Raw genomic sequence first — 25,266 nt, forward strand, 5'->3', positions numbered from 1 at the left:
CTACTGACTAGGGATCTAACTGTCTGCTTTAAGTTCCTTTTGACTTGACTTCCCCCATAATGATTGACTGTGGCCTGGAACTGTAAGTCAAATAAACTCTCTTCCCTAGGTTGTTTTTTGTTTAGATAATGATAACAGCAACAGAATTGAAACTAGGCCAATGTTGGTCCAGCTCTTTTTTAAATTTTTTCTTATCATATCAAAGAAAAAGAGGTAGACTGATGTATGTCTGCCTAGGGACTATATGTAATATACCTCTTGAAAATTACATCAACAGACCGTAGCTCAAAAATACTGACCAAAGATCAGTTCTCATCCTTCACTGAATTATATGTGTGACTCCATGAACTCTGAGTCCTGGCAAAGTCCAAGAGCACAGGCTCTTCATCAGCAGAGACTTCTAGGTACCAACTAGTCATTAGGGAGAACTCCAGATAGAGTGCTGAACCTTGATGCCACCCCTAAAACCTTATCACTATGTAGCCTCCTGCCCTTTTCGCATCCGATATCTGTGCTTTCCAGAGCAAAAACAGGAAACATCTGACAGTCATAAAAATATTCCAGCCCAGGTGCTATGGTGATGCAGTTGCTATGTTCCAGGAAGTAAAAAATACTTAGAATTATGTTTCAAGGTAAGAATAAACAAACCCGAATCTTCTAACAATGCATAATTACACACCATTCCCACACTATTAAAATAAGTGGGGCAGCTGCATGGAAACAAAATAAAACTATCCCTGAGCAATCACCTTGCTTCTACTTTGTTCCTAATTATGTGAATGTATATAGGCCACAGGTAAAAACAAACACAAGCAAAGATGGTAAATAACCTGTACATTTCTCACGTCAATTCATTAACATCCATCCTGGAGGCTGGGAGTGGGGGGTGTCTTTAACAATGTGGCGCACTCTCTTGTGACTGGTCAGAAATAGTGTGAATAATGCCCTCTTTGGGGGGGGACACTAAGGACTATAAAGGATGCACATGCATTTGCATATGTTGGTTTGGCTTTCCTCTAAATTGTTTTGACATTTCTCCTTGTAAGATATAAGAAAAACTGTGTAAAGTTAAACTCACTAGGATACTCATTTGGCAAAAACCATATGAAATTACTTCCGCAGATTAATATTGGCTATTTGTGATGTCACCTTTTAGGGGTATATATCATATGAAAACACTCAAGTAATTTCTTTCCACATTCCATTGTTGAAGTCATTTAACAATATTATGAAACATGGAGTATTGTTAAGGAAGTTCTTCATGTGAAAGAGCATGGGACTGGGCAAGAAACAGCAACAGCAAAGGAAGACCTGAAGGTGCCTTACAAGGAGCATTTCAAACTAACATGTCCCAGCAGCTTCAAGGCGGTTGATTCATGTAGAGAAGAAGTGAGTTGTGTTATAGTAAAGAATGACTTGACAGGGACAAGAGAGACAAATGTAAGTCTACATAAGAGTTAAGTTGGAGGAAAATGAGGAAGGCCATCCCACCAACCAAGCCACCATATTTTTAATATCTACTAAAAGTAACTGAAGAAGGAACTCTGTGAAGCTAGAAAAGTCCTCTGTATCAACACTTCCTAAATTCTCATGAAGAATTTGCTTACAGAAGTGAGCAAAGTTAAATGTTACAGAAAGCAGTAAAGAGTAGTTTGTCCACATCAGACAGAAGGCTGATCTCCAAAATATGCAAAGAACTCAAGCAGCTAGTCACCAAAACACCAAATAATTCAATTAAAAAGGGGGGTACAGAACTAAAGAGAGAATTCTTAATGGAGGAATCTAAAATGGCTGAAAGACATTTAAGAAATTGCTCAACATCCTTAGCCATCAGGCAAATGCAAAACAACTCTGAGATACTATTTTACACCCATTAGAATGGCTTACATAAAAAACCACCAATCACAGTTTATGCTGGAGAGAATGTGGAGAAAGAGGAACGCTCCTCCATTGCTGATGGGAGTGCAAACTTGTACAGTCACTTTGGAAATCAATATGGCAGTTTCTCAGGAAAATGGGAACCAGTCTACCTCAATATTCAGCAAAACCACTGTTAGGCATATACCCAAAGGATGCACATTCATACAATAAGGACATCTGTGCAACTATGTTCATATATGTATATGCATTATTTGTAATAGCCAGAACCTGGAAGCAACTGAGATGCCCCCCCCAACTGAAGAATGCATACAGAAAATGTGGTACATTTGCACAATGGAGTCTTACTCAGCAGAAAATAACAATGAAATCTTGAAATTTTCAGGCAAATGGATGGAACTAGAAGAAACCATCCTAAGTGAGGTAATTCAGTCACAGAAAGACAAACATGGTATGTACTCACTCATATATGCATATTGACATAGAGCAAAAGATTATCAGACTATAATACACACCTCTAGAGAAGCAAGGAAGCAAGGAGGACCATAAGAGAGATATTCATGGTCCCCCTGAGAAAGGGAAAGGGACAAGAGCCCCTGAACAAATTGGGAGCATGGCGGAGGGAGAGGAAGGTAGGAGAAAGAGGAGGGGAGAAGAATATGAGGGATCAGGAAGATATAGTGGGGAGAGGAATAGAGGAGAACAAGAAGGAAGACACATCAATAGAGGGAGCCACTATAGGTTTAAAGAGACATATGGTACTAGGGAATTGTACAGAGATCCACAAGGATGACCCCAACTAGGAACCGGCTACCTTAAACTGCCCTATAAGGAAAATGATGACTACCCAAAATGCCATCCTAGAGCCTTCATCCAGTAGCTGATGGATGAAGCAGGCACCCACAGCTATGCATTGAGCCATCCTCCTGGAATCCAGTTATAGAGAAGGAGGAGAGATGAGCAAAGCAGTCAAGACCATGCTGGAGAAACATACAGAACAAGGTGACCCGACCTAGTGAGAGCACAGGGACCCCAGTCATAACGCTGGGGAACCAGCATTGGACTGAACCAAACCCTCTGAATGTGGCTGCCAGTTAGGAGGCACTGAACCCCATCTTCCTCCACCTTCCACTGATAAAAAGACCGCCACCAACAGCAAAGTGTAGCCTGGTATAGCAGTGTGTACCTATAACCTCAGCCACTGGGGAGACGCATGAATTTAATGCCTGTTGGAAAAAAGGGAAATGGGAAAGGAAAAACAAGTAGGGTGGCAGAGAGAGTGAAAAATCAGGGCCTCAAGCATGAGCAGAAGGTGGAAAAAGTGGAAAAATACATAAATATATAAGAAATGCTTATAAGGTGAGGGCTTTTTATAAGAGACAAGTCTAGAATCTATGAACCAAAGCAGGAATGGCTATCATGCCTCTTTTCCTTCCTAAGCTATATCAGACACGATTAGTCAGTTCCAGCACACTTTTATGCTGAGCCCAATTCTACTTCCTAATCTTTCTTAGCACAGTGGTCTAGGCAGCTAGTACGAATCAACCATACTTTTTCTACAATATAAAAGCCTGCTCTCCTTGATAGACATCCTTCAAATCAGAGCTTACTTTGGGGATAATTAGCTTTGTGTCTGAGAAATCCACCATCATCTTGAATTTCAGAAATAAAAGTTAACACCGATTCTAGGCTGGGCTGATGATATTTAATAAGGATCTGGCAACTTAACATCTATCCTATCACTTACATGTGTAGAACAACCCTATTAAGAATTGAAGTATTATTTTTTTAATATTACAATAAAGGCATGGCCAACAAGGTCAAAGTTGGGTGAAGAGTATGACTCAAATAGGCTCAAAAATCTGAAAGCTTAATATTTTTCCTAGAATGTAGCTGCCCCAGGCTTTTCATGATTACTGACATATTTTACCACAGTTCCTTAAGCTTTGTGCTGTAATTATTATTAAAAATGAAAGATCAAAGCAACGAAGTGACTGGGCCAGCAGCCATCCAGCCTAGAGGGCTTGACAAAAATTGAGCCTCATTAAGCCAAGCAAATTTTAGCCAGTGTGAAGGTCAGTTCTGGTAATTAGTCAATGCAATAATCCATCCAAAGCCACTTTAATAACTCAAGGTTCCTCAAGTGCACAGGATCCCATGACAATAAAGGCACTGGTCCACCCTGGTGTGGCACAGGTGACCAGAACATATGCATGAACCCAAAGGAAAAGCATTAAAAAATTGACATTTTCTCTTTATTTGTATCCTTTTTAAGAGAATTACATGATCCTTTAGTCATTATCTTGACGATACCACAAGCAAAATCATTTTAATTGGGACATACGTGCATCTTAATGGGACCAGGTACCCAAAAAAAAGATAATTTATCAAGCCTTGTTTCACTCCTCCCACTACACCCATTCCCCATGACACTGTGCTAGCTCATTTAAAGTATAGCCATCATTAAATGTAGCACCTACGTGCAAACTCCTTGATGGAGTTTTACCAGACTCACAGTCTTTGCCCTCTAGGAATGCCAAACAAGTCAGAATAAAAGTAAGGAAACCTGTCTCTCTGTTAGAATAATAAGTGCTAAGAGAAACTCTGGTAAATGTAGCCATTTATTAAATTATCATGACCCCATTATGACTTTTCTATATAACTCTAAAACATAGGCCTCTCAGACACTTATTTGGTCACGTGGCTTGAATCCACATGATACTGCCATGTTGATGTTTTAGAGGCCTTCTCACCATTGGGCTTGCAGGTCTTGCTCTCTGCCCTTCCCTTGAGAAGGAAACAAGCAGGCTATCCTCCTTGGATGGTTTGTCAAATTGACTGAATGTGGAATCAACTAAAAGATAAGCTGCTGTGCATACCTGTAAGTGATTATCTTGATTACATTAATTGATGTAGAAAAACCCATCTTAATTATCACCGGGACCATTGCCTGGGTAGGATGTAGTGAACTATATAAAACTGAGGTATTTGATTAGCATCCAAAGTAGAGGGATGGCAAACTTGTTGAACAGAACTGATTTGAGCATCAAGTCAGAGCCACCAAGAACCAAGGCCAGCCATGGGAGAAGGCAAGCAAACTTTTGAGCAACAACTGCTATTGTTTACACACCCCCATACTATTCCAACACAGTGCAGTAATATTAAGTGACTGAATGTGCATGTACTTTATGAAAATAAGTTTTAGTAGTTATTGAGTGACCTTTGAGGGGAATTGGAAGATAAATCTTGGAAATAATCTTTTGATCAGCTATCTGACTAGTTTGGTAGCATTTTAATGCAGTCTTATTTCTGAAAGTATGTCATCTTCTATTCTACAGTCATGGATCTTATTTAAAAATACCAAGGCTATAATTTCTTATTTGTATAGGTTAAAAATCATCTTTAGTTAAAAAGTTGTTCCAATGAGAGCTGTTCTAGGACAGGAGCAGGTGTTTAGTTCCATCTGTTGATTTCATTTTCTGCCCCAGCACACACAGGTCTGAGTCAAAGTCCTCTTTTTCCTACATGACGGGGAAGGCTAATTGCTTTCATGAGAAGAGACAATAAAAGGTTGCCTCTGGGTTCAGGAGAGCGATTATTAAGGATCTCCAGATGGCTTCAGTCCAGCAGGTGCAGCAGCTTGACTTGGTGGCAGAAAAATATTAGCAGAAAACTGAGGCCACAACTGCTAGGTTCAGGATAAGGTCCACAAGGAAAGGTTGTAGAAATAGATGGTGTACACAGAAATTGCTGACTGTAGCAATGGGGCATGAAGAAGGGTTGGTGAAGGCATGGCAGGAAGAGACAGAGTGAATGTTTATATTTATATTAATAATCTCTATTTAGGAATTATTTTGTATCACTCTTCTAAAGGGTTAGAAGACTCGTTTTATTTCGCCCAAAGAGCTGGCTGTGTGGTTAGGGAGACAGCTCACAGCATGAAAGTGTTTGCTGTACAAGCTTGAGAGCCTACGTGAATCAGCAGCATCCATAGAAAAAGCGGGGCAGGGTAGCACAGTTTCATGGTGGCATGGTTTTGTGAACCTGAACCCTGGCATTGGGAGATAGAGACAAGCAGACGCCAGGAGCTCAGCCTAGCTGAGATAGAGAGCTTTAAGTTCAGTTGGAGAGCCTGTCTCAAGGCAATGAGATTGATCAAGAGTAATAGAAGATCCCAGGGGTCTTCCTTAGACTTTTACATGCTTGCACATGGGCAGACACAACACACACACACACACACACACACACACACACACACACACACACACACACACGTTGCTACCAGTTTTTCTACTTCATAGGTGAAGAAGTTGAGGCAAAAGAATTGAGTGGCTCACTCATTCAAATAGCTCTTAAGTGGCTGAGTCATGGTCTGCTTTAAGGGCTTTTGGCTTCAGAGTTCATACTTTAAACGTACAGCCCCCTCCTAAATCTACTTTCTGCCAATTTAATATAATGTTTTTAACCTAAAGTATGGCTTTAAAGAATTGCACTGTAGAAATTTCTAGGAACATGTTCTTCTTGATAGGTAAGCAAAGTACAGAAATTATTCTGGTAGCTTCCTTTCTATGTACCTCTGAAACAGTGAAACTAAAAGGAAGAGAAAACTTTCAGAAGGATAAATAGGCAGACAAATCTTCTGGAAGGTGGATAGTCCAGGGGGATGTCAGTGGAAGAAATGAGTCCTCAGAATTCTTCTATTCCAAAGAAAAGGGACCTTCTGGAAGATCGCATTACACTTTCAGACTTCCTGAGACTCTGAGACTTTAGGAGTTTGAAAAAATACTGGACTCATAACCTAAAAGGTGTTTACAGAAGTCTACCTAGACTACACAGTGAAATCATGTACCAGATAGATAGATAGATAGATAGATAGATAGATAGATAGATAGATAGATAGATACAGAGAGAGAGAGAGAGAGAGAGAGAGAGAGAGAGAGAGAAATAGTGATACCGAGATAGATGACCTTCTGTATCCAGAGATTCTATATCTACCACAATAATTCTGTGGCTGAAAAGTTTTAAATGTCCATCAGGAAGGATGGAGAGTAAGTAGTAGGACACATGGAACTTGAAAGAGGAAAGTACCTGGGGGTATGGGCACTAGCAAGGGAGGAAAGAATGCTTCATTTACAGGGAACATTCAAAGATGCATCTGTACTGACAAGGTGCAGAATGTATTTATCATTATTCCCAAAATAATGCAGCATCACTATTATTTATGTAACATTTATATTGCATTTGATATTGAAAGTAACCTGGAAATGATTCAAAGTACATGTGAGGATATATGTAAGTTATTTGCAAATATTATGCTAGTGTATATAAGAGAAGTGAGCATCTGAAAATTTTAGTATCCAAGGAGGCCCTGGATCATGGGCACATAAAGACAACTGTACTTGCTATTATAAAATTATAGATCACTGGCTGATAAAGGTATTTCTAAGCAGGAAATTGTAACATGGTTAATAACGTGTGTTTGTTCGGATTCTGAATGGGTTGTAGCCAAAGAATATGAGAATCTTCCCAGACGCTCATATCACTGGGGTTCCATATTCCATGGTTTGATGTGGTAATTACATCCTGTAGGGACATCTTTCAGCCTTTGGCGATAGAGGTAAATCCACATCTGCCTCACTCTAAAGAGATTTTTGAAAGGAGCCCATGCCAAATAGCACCCAGACAATCTTGCAACCACTTTTACTTTTGTTTTGGGAGGCAGGGTCTCACTGTATGGTCCTGGCTGGCCTGGAGCTCACTGTGTAGACCAAACAGGGCTCAAACTCACAGAGATCTGCCTGCTTAAAGAAAAGTGTATTGTAGGGGAAGCTGTAGCCACGCCTACTTAGGGGCTGGCTACAGGTGTGCCTGACCATGCTTGTGAGGGCGTGGTCAGAGTGACGTAGTGTGACTGCGTTTGCTCTTTCGGTTTCACTTTGGTACTTGCTATACAGACTGCTGCCACGCCGGCTGGCTAGGTCACTCTGTAAGTAAGGATTTCCCCTTTTAAATACCCTTATATTTCTACCTGACTCCGTATTGGCAATTTCCCACTATAGTGTATACCATCACAACCAGCCTAACATCCTAACCTTGATTCTCATCCTCAAGAGTACCAGAATCAAACCACATTCGTGCTAATATATCTGTTGCACTGTCCAAAAACACAGAAATATCCACAACTGAGAGCCAGGTCTCAGCAGGTGGGACCAGGAATATCTTGAACTTGGTATCATCCAGTAAATGCGGGAAGACATCAATACTGCCTTCATTAGCTCATAGATCCTGGACTTGTGTCCCTGATGAACAGTGGCACATTTTTTTTTGACCCTTCCAGTAAACAGGCAATATAATTCCTCTGGAAATTGACTATTAGAATGGTTAAAATGCCCTTGCCTACAAGCTGAAAGACATAGTTAACACTTTTTACATAAGCTGGAAGACCAAAATTTAGCTATCAATCAAACAGGGCAGAAAGGAATGACTTGACAAAAATCATTCATTAAGTCTGACAGCAGTCAAGAACACAAGGCTTGCTTCCAACTGTTTTAGCACATGTGTGACAAGGAAATATTAATTGCATAAGACAAGACATTTAAAGGTATTAGCTCAGCACTACCAGCCTATTTTACCCAATTAAGCCTATTGTCAATGTAAATAACAGTATTTTCTTCTGTAAATCCAAAAGAACACAGTCAACAGATCATACCTGTCTGAACAACGTGATTCCATATTTAGTGAGAGGAGAGTATCATGAAAAGATAGACACAGTGTAACCCATAAGCTGGAGAAGAAAAATAAACTATTCAAAAATGACCCAGTTGGGGTAGGACATGATGGATTCATGGTGTCGATGAAGTTAAATTCAAATAGATTTTACAAAAGTGGGGGTTTTGTTTTGGTGGGATATTTTTCTGCATAAAGTCCAAAATCCTGAAGTTATCTGATGAATATGAAACAGTTCCCACTAGAAGAGGAGAACACAAGGCTTCTCCCCAGCCAACAAGATTAGCATAGGCTTAAGCTTGCTTGAGACTCTGGTAACTGTGTATTATAAGTCACGTGGAGAACAACACCTCTGCATGTCTCCTTGTGGATATCTCTGTGAATACCTAGGCCAGCAGAGTGTCTATCTGAGAGAGGCAGGAAGGCAATTTGGTTCAACATGACTTAGTGGCCAGTGTTGGTTCAAACTTTGAGAGTCTGGCTCTGAGGTGTTTACTTTAGGCACATGTAAGCATAGCACAATTTGGAAAAGTTTTCTGGTGATAAATAACTCAGCCCCATGTGCACAACAAAGGTTAAGACATTCAAATATCAAAAATATTATAATATACAATCGACAACTTCCATAAAGATAATTAACTGAGGAAACAATCTCAAAATATTTAAGCTCATGATAATGGTCTGGGAAAGGATCTTTGCCACACTGATAGTGTAAAGGTCACCAGCTACTAGCCACCAGGCTATGAACCACCACTAATTACAGCCTCCTGGGCAGAAAACAGGTTATACATCTCTCTCTTTGCAGAAACAACCCTAGGTGCTTAACACTCCTGTTTTCCCAACTGGTTATCAGTGAGAACAAGGACTGACATGCTTCTTATATCTCTTTCAGGGATAGCTGTTCTTCCTTAGAACATTGAAAAAGGTCCCTAACAACTTACCATCATTTCAAAACTCTGGTCTGATTTCAAAGGGGAAAAAAATAGCTCCATACCAAAAAAAGAAAAATCTACAAAAATTTCAAAATCTTATTAAGAAAATTTAAGTGTTTCCTGAAGAAGGGAGCATAGTGCCCCAGAAAGTGATTATAATGCTAATGAAATTGTTTTACAGAAGCAGGAATCTTATGAAAAGGAAAACAACAAATGGGGCCTAGAGAGATGGCTCACTGGTTATGAGGACTTTTGGCTTTTGTGCAGGACTCAGGTTCAATTCCCAGCAGCCACATGATTGGGACTTGCAACCACATGTAACTCCAACTACAGAGGATCTGGTGCTTCAGAGGCAACTGCATACAAGTGAGGCATATAAACTCAGGCAGAAACAAAGTACACACAATTTTTTATTGTTTTTAAAGAAAAAAATGGAAGCTCTCCCAGGGAAAACCAGTTTCATTTTTTACTTCACTCCAATCTCATAGAGACTACTAGTCCTCCATGTAGTCCTTCCACCTGAAACTTAAAGTGTCACACCTAAAACTACTGCTTCCCTGGGGAGCATGTGTGACCAGAAAACAAAGTGGAAATGAAATGAAACAAAGCATTTTTCTCTCATAGCTAACTGGACTGTCTGCTTCTCCAATGACTACTAAGCTACATCGATGAACTTGACCACGAACATACTAGCCTCGAATATGATGCTGCTGAGAGGGAAGCATGAGCTCTTTATGTTACACAAATTATAAATCAGCTTATGCAGCACTGTCATGCAAAGTCTTGTTTTAAATATTTCCTTGTCCCATTGCCCAAAACTTTCCTCTTGTATAATTCCTCTCAGATATCTGCATCCCTTGTCAGACCTGACATTCTTTAGATTGCTTAATTTCTAAATTAGAGTAGAATATTTCACCTTTCCACAGGAGGCAGGTGGGGTGGAGGGACATGACAAATATTTCTAGTAAATTCTTGGCTCCAATCCCCTAACCCAGCCTTAGCAGCATATTTGGAATTCTGTGTGTTTGTAAGGTCCCCTCTGTCCTTCACTGATTGCTTACTATAACAATAATCCTATGAATGTTTTTGTTTTGTAGCCTGGAGAGAATGTTCCCAAAATTTACACCATTAACCTTTACACTATCTTGGTAGGGTGAGAGTAAAGCTTATATGGAGGGGATCTTTCTGCGTAGATTTAACAAGGAATGGTGAGAAACATTGGTCGAACATACCTAAATCCACATCCAGGTCTTTTATGTTTTTTGCAGATTTTTTTTGAGTTAGAAACAACATTGTTTTACATGACAATCCCAGGTCCCTCTCCCTCCCCTCCGCCCCTACGACCTCCCCCAACTAAAACCCTACTTATCACATATCCTTTCTGCTCGTGAGGCCTTCCATAGGGGGTCATCATAGTCTATCATATCCTTTGGGATAGGGCCTAGGCCCACCCCCATGTGTCTTGGCTCAGGGAGTATTCCTCTATGAGGAATGGGCTCCCAAAGTCCACAGCTATGCTAGGAATAAGTACTGATCTACTACAGGAGCCCCATAGATTTCCAAGATTTCCTCACTGAAACCCTCGTTGCTGAGGTCTGGATCAGTCCCATGCTGGTTCCCAGCTTCCAGTCTTGGGACCAAGATCTCCCCTTTGTTCAGTGGGTTTCACCAGCCTGGTCTGGACCCCTTTGCTCATCACTCATCCTTCTCTGCAACTGGATTCCAGTTCAGTTCAGTGATTAGCTGTGAGTGTCTGCTTCTACTTCCACCAGCTGCTGCATGAGGACTATAGGTTGGCATGTAAGTCAGTCAGCAATCTCATTATCAGGGGAGGGCATTTAAAGTAGCCTCTCCTCTGTTGCTTAGATTGTTAGTTGGTGTCATCTTTGTAGATCTCCAGACATTTCCCTAGTGCTTGATTTCTCTTTAAACCTAAAATGTCTCCCTCTATTATGGTATCTCCTTTCATAGCCAGGTCTTTTGAGTACAGTATGATTTTAACTTGCAACCCATAAGTCACAGACCTAGATGTTCAAGCTCACAAATCCAAACTGGACTGAAGTCAAATTTAGTGGTACAGGATTATCCTCTATGCCAGACGGCCACCATCTTCATCAGCTCTGCTGTACCTGTTTGCAAAAGGTCATCATCATAGCTGGGTTTACTGACTGTTGATATTGTCACAAAGGAGGGATCCAGGGGGTCATCACATACTCACCCAAGTATCTAGCCAATTCTCTGAACTAGCTGTATACAACTCTGCCCTAATTGTACAAGGCCATGAAGAGGAGCTCTAGAATCCACTGACTGGGAATACTAGGGGAGTCCAACTGCACCATCCATGAAGAAGCCATCATCCATAAGGCATTCAGACTTTCCAGTATAGAGGCTTTGGGTTCACCTATGTTCCTGTCAGTACCACTCCTCAGGTGCTGTAAATAATCCCAGTAAAATTCTTGGTTTTCTTAGTGGAAATTTTGGTGGAATCGAACTTGGTTTTGTCATTTGGATACTGAAGGTTGTTGCTTAGAGGACCCACTGGGCAAAATTTCTCAAGCCACCTTTCTTTCCATTCTTCACTCCTACATTTAGTGAACCACCCATTACCAGCCTAATTTTCCTGTATCTTTGCTCAGAACAAAAGGTGATCTAGAAATAATGTGTGACTATATCATTCTGAGTATTTAAGGACTGCCTCTAGTGGGCCTTCAAAAGGAACAGCTGCTTGAATCAAGTGAGAAAGTCCAGAGTTACATGAGAAACATCAGTTCTCCCCAGAAAGAACCTTCAGGAAGCTTGAGAAATGCTGTTCCAATAGTAATTTAATTCTCCTAACATTGATTGGCAGTTAAGAAGACAAAGATTGACAATATAGGTTTGAAAACAGGCTGTCTTCAGAAGACTTAGCCAGGCATGGGCATGGTAGCACTGCCTTGAATCCCAGCACTCTAGAGGCAGGGGTAGAGAGATTCGAGGTCAGCCTGATGTACAATTCATATTCCATTACAGCCTGTTTCTCTGTTACACAGAGAAACCCTGTACCCTGTCTCAAAAAAAGAAGAAGAGGAAGGAGATAAAGATGAAGACAACAATTACTTAGAAATAGGTATGGAGAGGAGCTGAAGAGATGGCTCATTGGTAACATTACTTGCTGTTCTTGCAAAGGACCTAGGTTCAGTTCCTATCATTCACATGTTCCCATAGCCACTCACAACTGTTGATAATTCTAGTTCCAGGAGATCCAACACCTTCTTCTGGCCTTTATGGGTACCAAGCATGTATACACATAGGCAAATCATAAAATAAATAAAGGGCCAAATAAATCTTTTTAAAAGTAACTATTCGGGTATTGTGGCATATTCCTATAATCTCAGTTACTGGAAAAGCTGAGGATCACAGGAATTTCCACGAAAGCCTTACCTACTTAGTGGTCTCAAGGACATCCAAGGCTAAATAATAAGGCTCTGTCTCAAACAAGTAAAAGAAGAAGTACATTTGAAGAGTTTGAGACAAGATATAGAAATTCTCTAATTCCATTCCTCCCTTTTGACAGGGTTAACCCTACAAACCTGCCAAATGTGGTGGGATTGTAACAGGCAGAGTCATCTGGATCCAAAATATATATACTTGCCATTCCACATTCCAGCATGCATCTCTGGGTCTTAGCAAAATCCTCTTTAATTATAAGAACAACATCTTGGAAGAGTCCAGCCAAAACCTTACCAGTTCCCTCTACAAGCATCTGAGTAAGGTCAACTGAGTGGGATGGTAACCTGGACTAAAATGCTACTTGAGTAAGGGGAGAGGGGTGGCAGGCACCCACTTGGTGGTGATGTCACAGATAAACTTACGTTTGAAGCTTCCAGAACCATCTACCACCTTCTCCTGATTTATTCCAATCATGGATAACACAAAGTGCCCTAAAACAACTTTCTCCCTCTGGAGTCCTCTGGCTGCTTCGTGTTGTGATTTTCACATCCTGTCTTTAACTATTGCACAGAATTGCATTTTTTTCAGTTCTTATTTTTGTTGTTTTTATCTTTGAGACTGTAATTTAATTACAGCGCATCTCCCTTCTCCTTTCTTCCTCCAAATTCCCCGCATACACCCTTCTCTGCTTTCCTTCAAACTCCTTAATTGCCTCCGTTATCACTAGTTTTTAATTGCTTTTAGGAATAACCAGTTATTCCTAGATATAACCTGTTGATTGTGTAAAATGATATTTGTATGCTTTCACCCTGGATTCTTTGGCACTGGACAACCAATTGGTGTGTCTTCCTTGGGAATGACTACCTCCCGGACTCCCAGTTTTTGTTCTGTTGCCTATAATTTTTTGTGTAGGGTTGGGGCCTCATAGGTTTTTTTCCCCACCCAGTTTGGAGTGTTTGTTGATGACATTAAGTTCATATTTGGGGATCATGTTGGTGAGACTTAACATGGAGGAGACACACTCTCACAGCAAACTCCCTGATCCTCTGACTCTTTAATTCTTTCCACCTCCTCTTCCACAGTATTCACTGAGCCTTAAGTATGGGTGTGTTTTGTAGATGCATCCAATGGGATTGGGCTCCACCCTCTGCATTTCGATTCATTGTGGCTTTCTGCAGTGTTCTCCATCTGTTGAGAAGAGATGTTTCCTTAATGAGGGGTTTAGAGGACACTTATCTGTGAGTATAGTGACAAATGTTTATGGATTCTTGTTAGGGATTATGCTAGTTTAGTAAATTCGTGACTGTAGATTCTCCTCCAATAATCACAACTACATTAGCAGTAAGTAGTTAGCTAGGTTTCCAGTACCAGGCATGGTTTCCCTCTTGTTGAGCAGGTCGTTAGTCCAATTAGAGACCTATTGGTTACCACCAAGGTATGTGTACCACTACTGCATCCACTGGGTTATTGTGCCATTCTGGTCATTGATGTTGTTATGGGCATCATAGATAGGCAGGATTGTTGATTGCCTCCCTCTTTTGGTAGCCTGCTTCGTGTCTTCTGGTATTATGAAAGCTGCATTCACTTTGTAGTCACTGAAAACTGATTATCTATTGTACCCAGAAAAGGAAGCAAGGAGGCTAGAACTGGACTCTTAGTGCCCCTACATGCTCTGTTTTAACCAGTCTTGTTTAAACCAATAGATTTTTATTCTGACTCTGTTTCTCATTTCACTAAGAAATACCCACTATTCCACTTGTCTGTATGGGATTCCTTTCAGAGGAAAAGCATTGAGGAAAGAAAGGAAATGGAAGGGTTCAACATAAGAGTCAAAGCTGTTTTACTTTTTCCCTAAACTTTGTGGGCTAGGAAGGTATCTGGTAATGTTCCCTGACTTACTTAATATATGTGTTCTGCCCTGCAATGACTTCCAATGACTGATATTACATCTAAGTCGGGAAAAAAATGGTGAGGTTATAGACTGCCCAAGCCCTCAAGGAGCAGCAGTAACCAGGGTCCAAAGTAACCCATGAATACAACTGTGAGTAGGTAAATCACAGCTTACCTATTCCATTCGGACATCTACAGATATGCACACCCTAAGGGCATATTCTTCTAAGCCTGAAGATTTCAAGGGAGTGTGTGAAGGCATGGCTCAGCATCAGGGATGCTTCATTAGTTCTGACTTCCACCTGCTCACAGCACTCCGCTCTCCCTGCCACATTCCTCTGGTCTCCCACAGCTCCTACCTTGCTTTACCCAAAGGTGCCCTTTAGCCCTTTTCAGAGCTGGAGCTTAAACTGAAGCTATTTAAGGCAACTTTGAAACTGAAGGAATCAAGCATATAGAAAGTTCTGCCCCCAACAGTTAAATGGGATTAATACACTCTTGAAAACAAACTATGGAAGAAGGAAGGAGAGAGGATGAAGCTATGACTGGTTAATTACTCATACTTCTACAAGCACTTTTGGTCAGATCTGATGGAAGAACCTTCTCTTATCTCCAAATTCTTAGGACAAATCATTCTCCTCTAATTCTGGAACACTTGGCATTATCTGGTCAACTAATTCTCACCAAATTCTCCAGGGAAGTCTGCTCATTTCTTTAATCAGCTATCCCCCAGCTTAATTGAAATGTTTCACATTTTGCCCCCCATAGGATTAATTAGAAAAATAATTATCAAAATCTTATACATAGTTCAGCTTCTTGTCTGAGACTGCACATGGATATGCATGGTTTCACAAAGGAAAAATGGTGATTATATTAACTAGGAAGCTTATTATAATGATTATTGTAGAGGAAGTCAGGATTCATTAATGATTGACATATTTACCTTATGTTATTTCCATTAAGGGAGTTTTAATAAAAGCTATACACTAAGATTAAAGTATACCAATTTTAAAGACTACAGTCATTAAAAAGGACAAGCTTTACAGTTAGTCCACTTGGGTACTCTAACTTATAAGCCTCATCTTCACACTTTAATCTTACTATTGGAAATTCAACACTGCTCTATTATAAAAAAGAAAAACAAACATTTTGGTAGTAATCCAACTCTGGAGAATTATCAGGATGGTCAATAGACAATCAAGAGAGGAAAGACTAAACAAATGTCATATGATTTCAAGGGGCCATAGTGCCTCTCTGTGCCTCATACATCACAAAGCACAAACGGGTTTCATGGACTAGCAGGTGAAGAAAGCAGGTTAGTCTGGGCATCTCAGTAACTTCTCAGCCTTTAAACCTAAGCGTTCTTAGCACTCAGGATCTGGAAACACAGAAAAGTTCATTGGAAGCTACTTCTAATTCTGAAAGGCATGGCACAGCCTGGTGAAGGAATTTTCACTGAACACCCTAATCATACCTGTTTTTTTGGCCAGTGTTGTTTGGGTCTGCAGCTCTAAATATAATGATTTGGTTTGAATTGTTCTCTTTTTATCATTTTTTAATTTATTTTGCATATCAACCACAGTTTCCCCTCCCTCTTATTAGAGACAGTCTTGCTGTCTAGCACAGGCTAGCCTCAAACTCTCAATTTTACCCGCCCCCTCCACCTCCACCACTAATGCTGGTACTCAAGATAGGTAATACTCATGTCAGGCTGAATGAAGCTGTCCTTGGGTCCTCAACTTAGAAAGAGCACTCAGTTTGTAGCACAAACTCAGTATCAAGGTTTAATATGCATAATGTCATCAATACCAATTCATTTAAAAAAAAAACTAAAATTACCTGTTAATGGTACCAGCAGCTGAGAGAATGGAAGACCACTCATTTCAAAAGAGGAGATGAAGAGGAAGTGAAAGAGCAGGTAGAATTCTTACAAGACATCTCTTGCCTTGGAAAAACTTCAAGTTTCCTTCTTTTTCCAAGAGGTCCTTATTTCTGAACCAGTATCTTTTCTTTCAAGGATAGCCAAGGAGAAAACCCAAGATAGGTGGCTGTTTTTCCTTCCTCTACCCCCACCTTTTTTTTCCTCAATTCCCACTATATCCTTGGTTTTGGAGAAAAAATAACCTAAAAGCTTTAGAGTCATATAAACACATAATCATCGTGTGCAGCTTTTAAAGTAAGCTGTGTCTGTTCAGGCTTGTGATCCCAGTATGTAGGGAGGAGGATACAGGGAGATGACTTTTCAAGATCATTCTTGTTGGAGGCTACCCAAGGCTATATGAAATTCTGTCTCAATAAAGCAAACCATAGGTAAATAAATGAGCCTGGCATGGGGAGGCTGAGGCAGAAGGACGGCTGCAAGCCTTGGCTATATAGCAAATATAAGGCCAGCTTGGCCTACACAGTGGAGCTTTGCCTCATTTTTTAAAAAAAGCAAACAGAAAAAAATAAATGAGGAAGAGAGATATAGGCTCTCTCAATAAGATGCACATACGAACTTTTCCTTTTTATTGAGGAACATTTCTTGTCAAATTGATTTAATTTCTCAGCTTTTTTTTTTTATTTTTCTGTCTATGAAGGAGATTTTCCATGCTCCAGAATGACAAAAATGCCCGTTCTGGGTATAATTCCCTGAAATGGGGTACCATATGTGCATCAGTAAACATTATGTGTAGAGTGAATTAAACCAAGCCTCATAATTAGGCAGTGAGGAAATTACTGTAGACCTGGAAGAATAAATCAGCGGTGTTAGAACACTCTCCATTTTCGCTGAAGCACTTCAGAGTGCTGTAAAAGGCCCGTGTCACCATGATAAACACTGAGAAGAGATGTATTTGGAGCAAGACAACCTAAAAGACACCACAATTCAAATAGGTCTTTGAGTCTGGACTCCAAGGTGTCATCCCATAAAATTTAAAGGCCGATACTTTTGCCACTAAGGTGAGACCGTAAAGCAAACCATCTGACACTCTGAGACTGTGGGGAGGGACTTTCTCTTACAGCAGGTGCACTCAACACTTTAATACACGGACTCTGGAACAGAGCCAGGAGGAAAGAATGCTCCCTTCATGGTGAACAATGAGGCAAGATTATAAATAAAAACAGGATCAGTCAACTTTCCCTTCTGCTTCAGGCTTCAACATGGCTTGGCACTGTTGTTCTTTACAGTAACCCCAACTTTATTTACAATATTGACAGTGGTTTGTTACCATTTATGTGTGGATGTGGGTGTGCAGGTGGGCATACATGTGAGCATGTGCTCCAGTATGAAGGTTAGAGGTCACCCTTGATATTGTTCCTCAGAAGACAGCCACTGGGTCTTCCAAGGCAGGATCTTTCATTGCTCTGGAGCTTGCCCAATATACTATGCTGACTGGCTAAAAAGCATCAGGGATCGACCTGTCTCCACCTTCCCAGAGCTTGGATTACAAGCTTGCATCATCATTTTTATGACAGTGTATGGGACTGAACTAAAGCCTTTGGCTTGCAAGACAATTACTTTACTGATTGAGCCATCTATTTCTAGCCTCTCATGGTGATTTTCTCATTAATCTTGATTTCCTATAATGGTACATAAAATATTGCTTCTGTTGACTCCTGAATTTTGTTGATAATGTGTGCCTTAACATTTAGAGCTTGTCTCCCTTTTGACCCTAGTCACAGCTCTGCTTCTTAGAAAGCACAGACTGAAGTCTCGCAAGATGGCTCACGTGTAAGCCTCTGGCTACCAAGCCTGATGACCTGAGTTGGATCTCCATCATCTTATCCACACATTGAAGGGGAGAAACAACCGACTTCTTCCAGTTGTCTTCTGACTTCTACACATATGCAATGATGTACACAGTTTCTCTCCCGCCCTCTCTCTCTCTCTCTCTCTCTCTCTCTCTCTCTCTCTCTCTCTCTCTCTCTCTCTCTCTCTCTCTCTCTCTCTCTCACACACACACACACACACACACACACACACACACACACAAAAGCTATTTCTAAATGTTCAAAGAAAAGAAAGATTCATTTGCCTACTCCCATGAGCAGTAAGACCATTTGTTCCTAATCTAGTCCAAGTCCAAGGGGTAGAAGCATTATAAAATAGAAAGAAATATACATATCTACCCTAGTCCATCACACCAATGATCCTTGCAGATGAGAGGACTAGCTAGATATTCGTTTTAATATCTCATCTCTGACCTCAGTTTCCTGACACAGAAATCCTAAAACCTTTGTAATTTCCTGGCTGATGACACGTAAAAACAGTTCCTAAGCCCCTTAGAATTCCCTGGGCAATAGATACATCCTTTGTTCTAATGAGATGACATTTGGTGGGCTCTCAGGTGACCTCAGGAAGAGAATGGTTGCCAGGGCAAACAGCCAGGTGACTACAGGGCTAGAACCTGCAGCTTTCCTCCAACCTCCAAGCTCTGGAGAAATGAGAGAGCACAAAGGTTGAATTGATTACCCGTGGCTAGTGATTTAATCAATTGTGCCTTTGTAACAAAGCTATTCACACAACTTGAAAGGACAGCGTTCTGAATGGCATTCAGAAAGCTTCCAGTCTCATCATGTGGGTGCTCCCATGTTATAGACAACAAGAGAAAGCACAGTACAGTTGTCCAATTGTGAACCTCCCAGGAGATGTCTGCCTATGTGTCTTTTCATCTGAATCCATGTGGTCTCTTTATAATGAACTCCTTAATGCAAGAAAGTGTGTCCCTGAGATCCACCAGCCAGTCTGATAAATTAGTGAAAACTCATGTGGATGGTGGGGAGGCAGGACCACCGGAAGCCATTTATTACTTACAAGTAGCATGTAAAGTAGTCCGAGTGGCCTTGTGGAACTGAGCCCTTAAACTGTGAAACATGATGCTTCCATTGGGTATTTAATTGAAGGTTGCAAGCTAGTGTTCTTGAACTGTCAGTTGTATAGAAAAAAATTCTATTTCAATGACTATATTTAATATGAATGAATGACAGCTAGAAGACCCAATGGGTTTTTTTTTCTGTCTCCTATAAGCCTTAAATATGGGTTCTTCCTCAAACTAAACAGGTATTGCATCTGTGAATAGAATATCTGGTAGAAGACACTGGGTCTCGTAAATGTCTAAAGTCCTGACACATCCTCACCTACATCAACCAAGAGATTTTGGGGAAGTCCAAAAACTCACTCAAATACAAAGGCAGTAGAATTCAAGGGCCTGGACAGATGATAGCTTAGCAGTTAAGAGCACTGGCTGTTCTTCCTGAGGACCTACGTTCAATTCCCAGCACCCACATGGCACCTCACTACTGTATGTAATTCCTGTTCCAGGAAATCTAACATGTTAACACAGACATAGATGCAGGCAAAACACAAGTGTGCATAAAATACAAAGACATAAGTTTTTAAAACTATTCAATAAAAAAAAAAAAGAATTCAAGGCTGAGAGCACCATAGTTCAGTGAGACAAGTCTGTGGTAAAGGCACTTGCTGTCAAGCCTGACTACCCAAGTTCAATCCCCAATATGAAAATGGTAGGAGAGACCCTACTCCTGAAAGCTGTCTTCTGACCTCCACACCCTGTGGCACTCGTGTGCTTCTTTTCTTAACCACCCTATCAGTCTCTGTCTCAGTATCTCTGTCTCCCTCATCTCTTCTTTCTTTGCCTCTCTCTAGATAGATAGATAGATAGATAGATAGATAGATAGATAGATAGATAGATACATACATACATACATACATACATACATACATAGGTAGATAGATAGATAGATAGATAGATAGATAGATAGATAGATAGATAGATGTTTTAAAATAACTGAAAACGTAAGTTACTGGAAATGCTTGTGGTAACATAGATTTTCATTTTTTGTTTATTTGTTTTAGTCCTGGTCTCATTACATAGCCCATACCACCCTCAAATTCAATAATACTCCTGGATCCGTCTCCCTGGTACTAGGATTCCAGGTATGTCCAGCTTCAGCACAGATTTGATGAAATCAAAATCCCCCACCATGGAGTCCACTATTTACTCTTTTAGGTGAATGTATGAGGTAAGCCAAAGAATGGATAGCTTCTAGTTAACGTGCATATTGCAGCATTTGATAAATGAACAATGTAGGAACTGTAGCAGCATTCTTGTCTAAAACAGGAGCAAGTGTGGGAGACTAGACCAAATACAGACATTCTCTACACTGGTTTCAATTCAATGATTGCTCTAATCACCTCCCTTTTTCCATTTCACCTCAACTGCAAGAATTAGCAGAAGAAAGCAACTCAGCCATTGAAGCCCCACTTCATAAAGTTTTCTTATTCATGCATATGCAGCCCTGTCTCCTCTCAGCAGGGTATGCTATTAAAGTAATGGCCATGGGTCAGGATGCTAGGCTTTTCCTTAGATCAAGACTAGCTAGGGAGAGAGGAGTCAAGACAGTGTTCCCATAGACCTGAGACATTTATTTTCTACAGGATCACAGAAATAGACAAAGCCACCTCATTAAGTGGACAGCATTTGTGGACTTGCCTACACAGTATCTAAAAAGCCATTTCCAATTGATTCAACACATACCCTAGACATGGGGACAATATATGTGTGGTAGCTTACAAAACGGTGGTGGTGCATGTCTATAATCTATAACTCCTGAGCCTGAGTCAGGAGGACTGCTAGTTCAAGGTTGGTCTGCACTACATAGTAAAACCTTTCGTCAAAAAACAAACAATGAAAGAGTGGCCAGAATACCTAATTCTTAATGAAGCGTTTCTCCCACATGACCCTTATCTTTGCCATTAAAACCTCATATCTATCCTAAGCTGTTCTTACCCCTTTTCATTATGGTTTCTGCTGCTTAGCTATGTCTGCATTGCTTATTTTTATAATCCACATCTCTCTGACTATACGATCATTTCTGATCTCCAAGCTTCCACAGTGAGGTCAGATTCTGGCCTAAAGATCAAATCCCTGGGGATTCTTGGCTGTGACAGGGTCTTAGTGCAAAATCACAAACTTTAGCATTTAGAAGAAATCATGGAGCCAACCTGTCTTGTTGCTGTAGCCTTAGACATAGCCTCATCTCTGTAGGAAGAAAAACACATTTAGATCCAGAAATAATTTTCAAATGTTTCCTGACAATGAATCTAAAAATAATTGGCCCCACTAAAGGAGATATGGGAAAAAGAACTGAATGTGTTAACATTCCTGTTTACTGTAAATGCTTTAGATTGCCTGCAATTCACGAATCAAAAAGCTAGAGATATAAACAGAACAGCACCTTTTCAAGAGGCTACAGTGAGCCATAGTGCTAAAAGCCAGGGGTGGAAATAGACATGAACCAGCATTTGACATCCAACACAGATTTCTTATTTTTTGTCTACATGGATACATGTCACTACAAATCCTCCTATGGTGCTTTTGAAAACTACAGGGTAGCTGGGCCTACTAGTATAGACCCCAATCCCAGCTACTTGGGAGACAAAAGCTAGATGGTCATAAGTTCAAAGCTAGCCTAGGTTACACAGTAAGTTCAAAGCACAGTCTGGGTAGTTGCCTGAGACCTCATCTTTAAATAATAAGTAGAAATAGTAGTTATAGTAGTAGTAATAATAATAATAACAATAAAAATATAATAATAATAATAATAATAATAATAATAATAGGACTGGGTGCCCTGGGGTTAACATCCAGTATTGAAAAAAAAAAAAAACTCATAAAGCTTCTCTCTCTCCTTTCTTCTCCCTCCCTCCCTCTATCCCCTAATCTCCCAAATGCCCTCAGAGTGGGTTAGAATATGGACTGCCCACTTGCATGTGTTACTGCTATAGAAAACTTGGATGAGATAAATGTTATGAACAAGGTAACAGACAGAGTGCTTGAGTGGCAAATACCACACACACTCCATATATCTGTGGCTGTGCTAATTAGCTCTCTTTCCTCACCTGTGAAGTGGACACACACAGTAACCAACTTTCCTCCTCACTTGTCTAGTGTCAGGACTAAGTGTGGTCAACCCATGGAATGAACCAGCACCTCATAAAGTCTGTACATGGTCATCAAAGTCAGATTACATTCTATGGACAGTGACTTTGCAAACTCTCACAGATGATGGCCCACTGTTAGACTGAGTGAGGTCTTTTCTTTGGAAAGATTCCAACCGAGGCAAATAGAAAACACTATCATAATTATAGGGTCTTCAGAGATAAATGGACCTTCTGACATATGTGATGTGCTTTCTTTTGGAGTTCTCAATTCTTTGTTATATTACCACCCACATAGTTATTATCTCAAAATGAAAGTATCCTGTACATGAATCTGTGTTGCTGAAAATAGTTTTATTGTAACAGCAAAATTAAAACTTTTGTCAAGTTGACCCTCACTATATTTCACTGTGAGACCTTTCTCACAGCTCATGAGAGTGAAAGCCTTACAATTTTGCTCTTGAGTCAGCCCTTGAGGTGGTTCAGGAGGTAAAGGCACTTGCTGCCATATGTCACAACCTGAGTTTGATCCCTGAGAGCCACAGGGGGAAGTACAGAACTGAATTTTGAAAGCTGTTCTCTAAACCAAGCAGGAACCTAAAGATCAAAAATTAAGTTCCTGATTGGTTTGAGGAATGAGAGTGGCTAAATTAGCCATTATGGTTGCTATTTATTAGGGAAATCTTTGGTCCTAATTTGTTTATCAACTTTGAATAAAAGACTAACAAAAGAATCAAAATGATTCCCATAATAAACTGGTGTCCTTGCATGTATAGGACCGATTGAAAAGTGTTCACGGGTTGTGTATGAAAGAACAACAGGCAGGCACAGCAGGCAGACAGTTCCTGGCCATGTCCCCTGTGAGTGAAGGATGGACTTTGAGGCATCTCTTTGCCCAGACATGGAGTAAGCCAAATGCATTGCATCCAGACTGGTTCCAGAATCACAGCTGGGATAACCGCCCAGAAATGGGGCCCACTATGGCCACAGCTCTAAAATTAGAACATACTGCTCAAAATTGACAGTTGTAGTCCCATAAATCCATTTTTTTTCATCCCATACAAAACACTCCTAAGAGAATTCTGTTCTACGACTGCCCACTGTTGTGGATTTTAAATGGCAAGATGGATCTATGCCAATCAGTTTAAGGTGACACCTCTGTGCTCCTATGACCTTTCCCACAGTGTGTGACTCATCTCCCTTGGGAAATGCTGTCTCAAGACAGTGTTTTTTTATTTGCCTGAAAATTCTACTTCAACAAAGATCTATTTTATTGAAGACTTTTGATTTTTTTAAGGGTCTACAAATCTAACTCCATGTCCCTAATTAAGGCCATCTAAGATAAGGTTTGTCATTGACTTTATTTATTTTAATTTAGCAAGTGGAACTTCGGAAGGCTCCAGGGTCACCCTTCTAAAGAGCTATTCCCAAGTGCAAGAGACTGAAAGAGTGGGAATTCCTGTAAGTTGGTAAGAGTCTCATGGTTAACCACAACCCTTCATTCCCTCTTTTTCTCTTTATCAGATTTGATTTCTCTAAATACCACATCAAGGTGTAACAGGACAGGACAGAGCAGATGTTCCTCTATCTTGGAACTAATAGGAATTCTTGCAGAGACTGTTTCAGGTTTAACTAGAATTTAATCTCCTTAATAGAGAATCCAGTGGAAAAATTACCTAACTCGATTCTAGAACCTGAGGCCAAGACACCCCAGCTAATTTATCTCAACTTCTGTTAAACCACTTGCTTGTACAGTACTTCCCCCTTCAGCCCCAGAGCAAGATACAAGGATGAGGTTTTGGCTTTTAAAAGCCCTTTGGTCTAAATGCTTAGGGCTACACTTGTAGTCCCAGTTGGCTGGAATAAAGATTTTCAATTGACTACAAACTGTGTCTGAGTGGCCATCTCTGGTGTGCTCCTTATAACAAGAAATGCAGAATGCATGTGTGTCCATGGACATGGTCCTGTGTCACTGGAGGCTCTCCTTTATAATCTGTTATCAGGGAGGTTTATCTGCAACTGAAAGTACCTCATCAGTGGAGAATATTCATATAGAGAGACACTGCTGCATTTGACACCTAAGGGAAAATGTCTTCAATCATATTAACTATCTAAATCTTTTATTCTTTTAAGTTTAAGGTTCATTTCATTTTCATTTTTTTTCCATGTGTGCCTGTCTGTATAAGCGTATGCCACACACACACAGGTGCCCATGAAGAGCAGAAAAGGGTGTTAGAGCCCAGGGTGCTTGAGTTACAGGGGGTTGGGAGTGACCTGACATGAATACCAGGAAGAGCTGCAAGCATTCTTCATTGATGAGCCTTCCCTCCAGCCCCTAACTGCCCAAATCTAAAGGACAGGGGAGCTCAGCTGAGCCAAGCACATTAGTCACTGCATATTCCATCCAAATCGAGTTTCAATTTAGATCAGTGAATGTTTTGTGCCATACAGGTAAATGTGGAGAGACAG

General features: G+C 40.5%; 1 protein-coding gene across 5 annotated transcripts in view; it reads right to left on the reverse strand.

The window, feature by feature from the left end:
* Positions 1-25,266, reverse strand: part of Ctnna2 (catenin alpha 2) — a 1,115,196-nt gene that overhangs the window by 238,167 nt on the left and 851,763 nt on the right. The gene's annotated exons all lie outside the window — the stretch shown is intronic.

This window comes from Cricetulus griseus, chromosome 8 (assembly GCF_003668045.3).
Source record: "Cricetulus griseus strain 17A/GY chromosome 8, alternate assembly CriGri-PICRH-1.0, whole genome shotgun sequence".
NCBI lineage: Eukaryota > Metazoa > Chordata > Mammalia > Rodentia > Cricetidae > Cricetulus > Cricetulus griseus.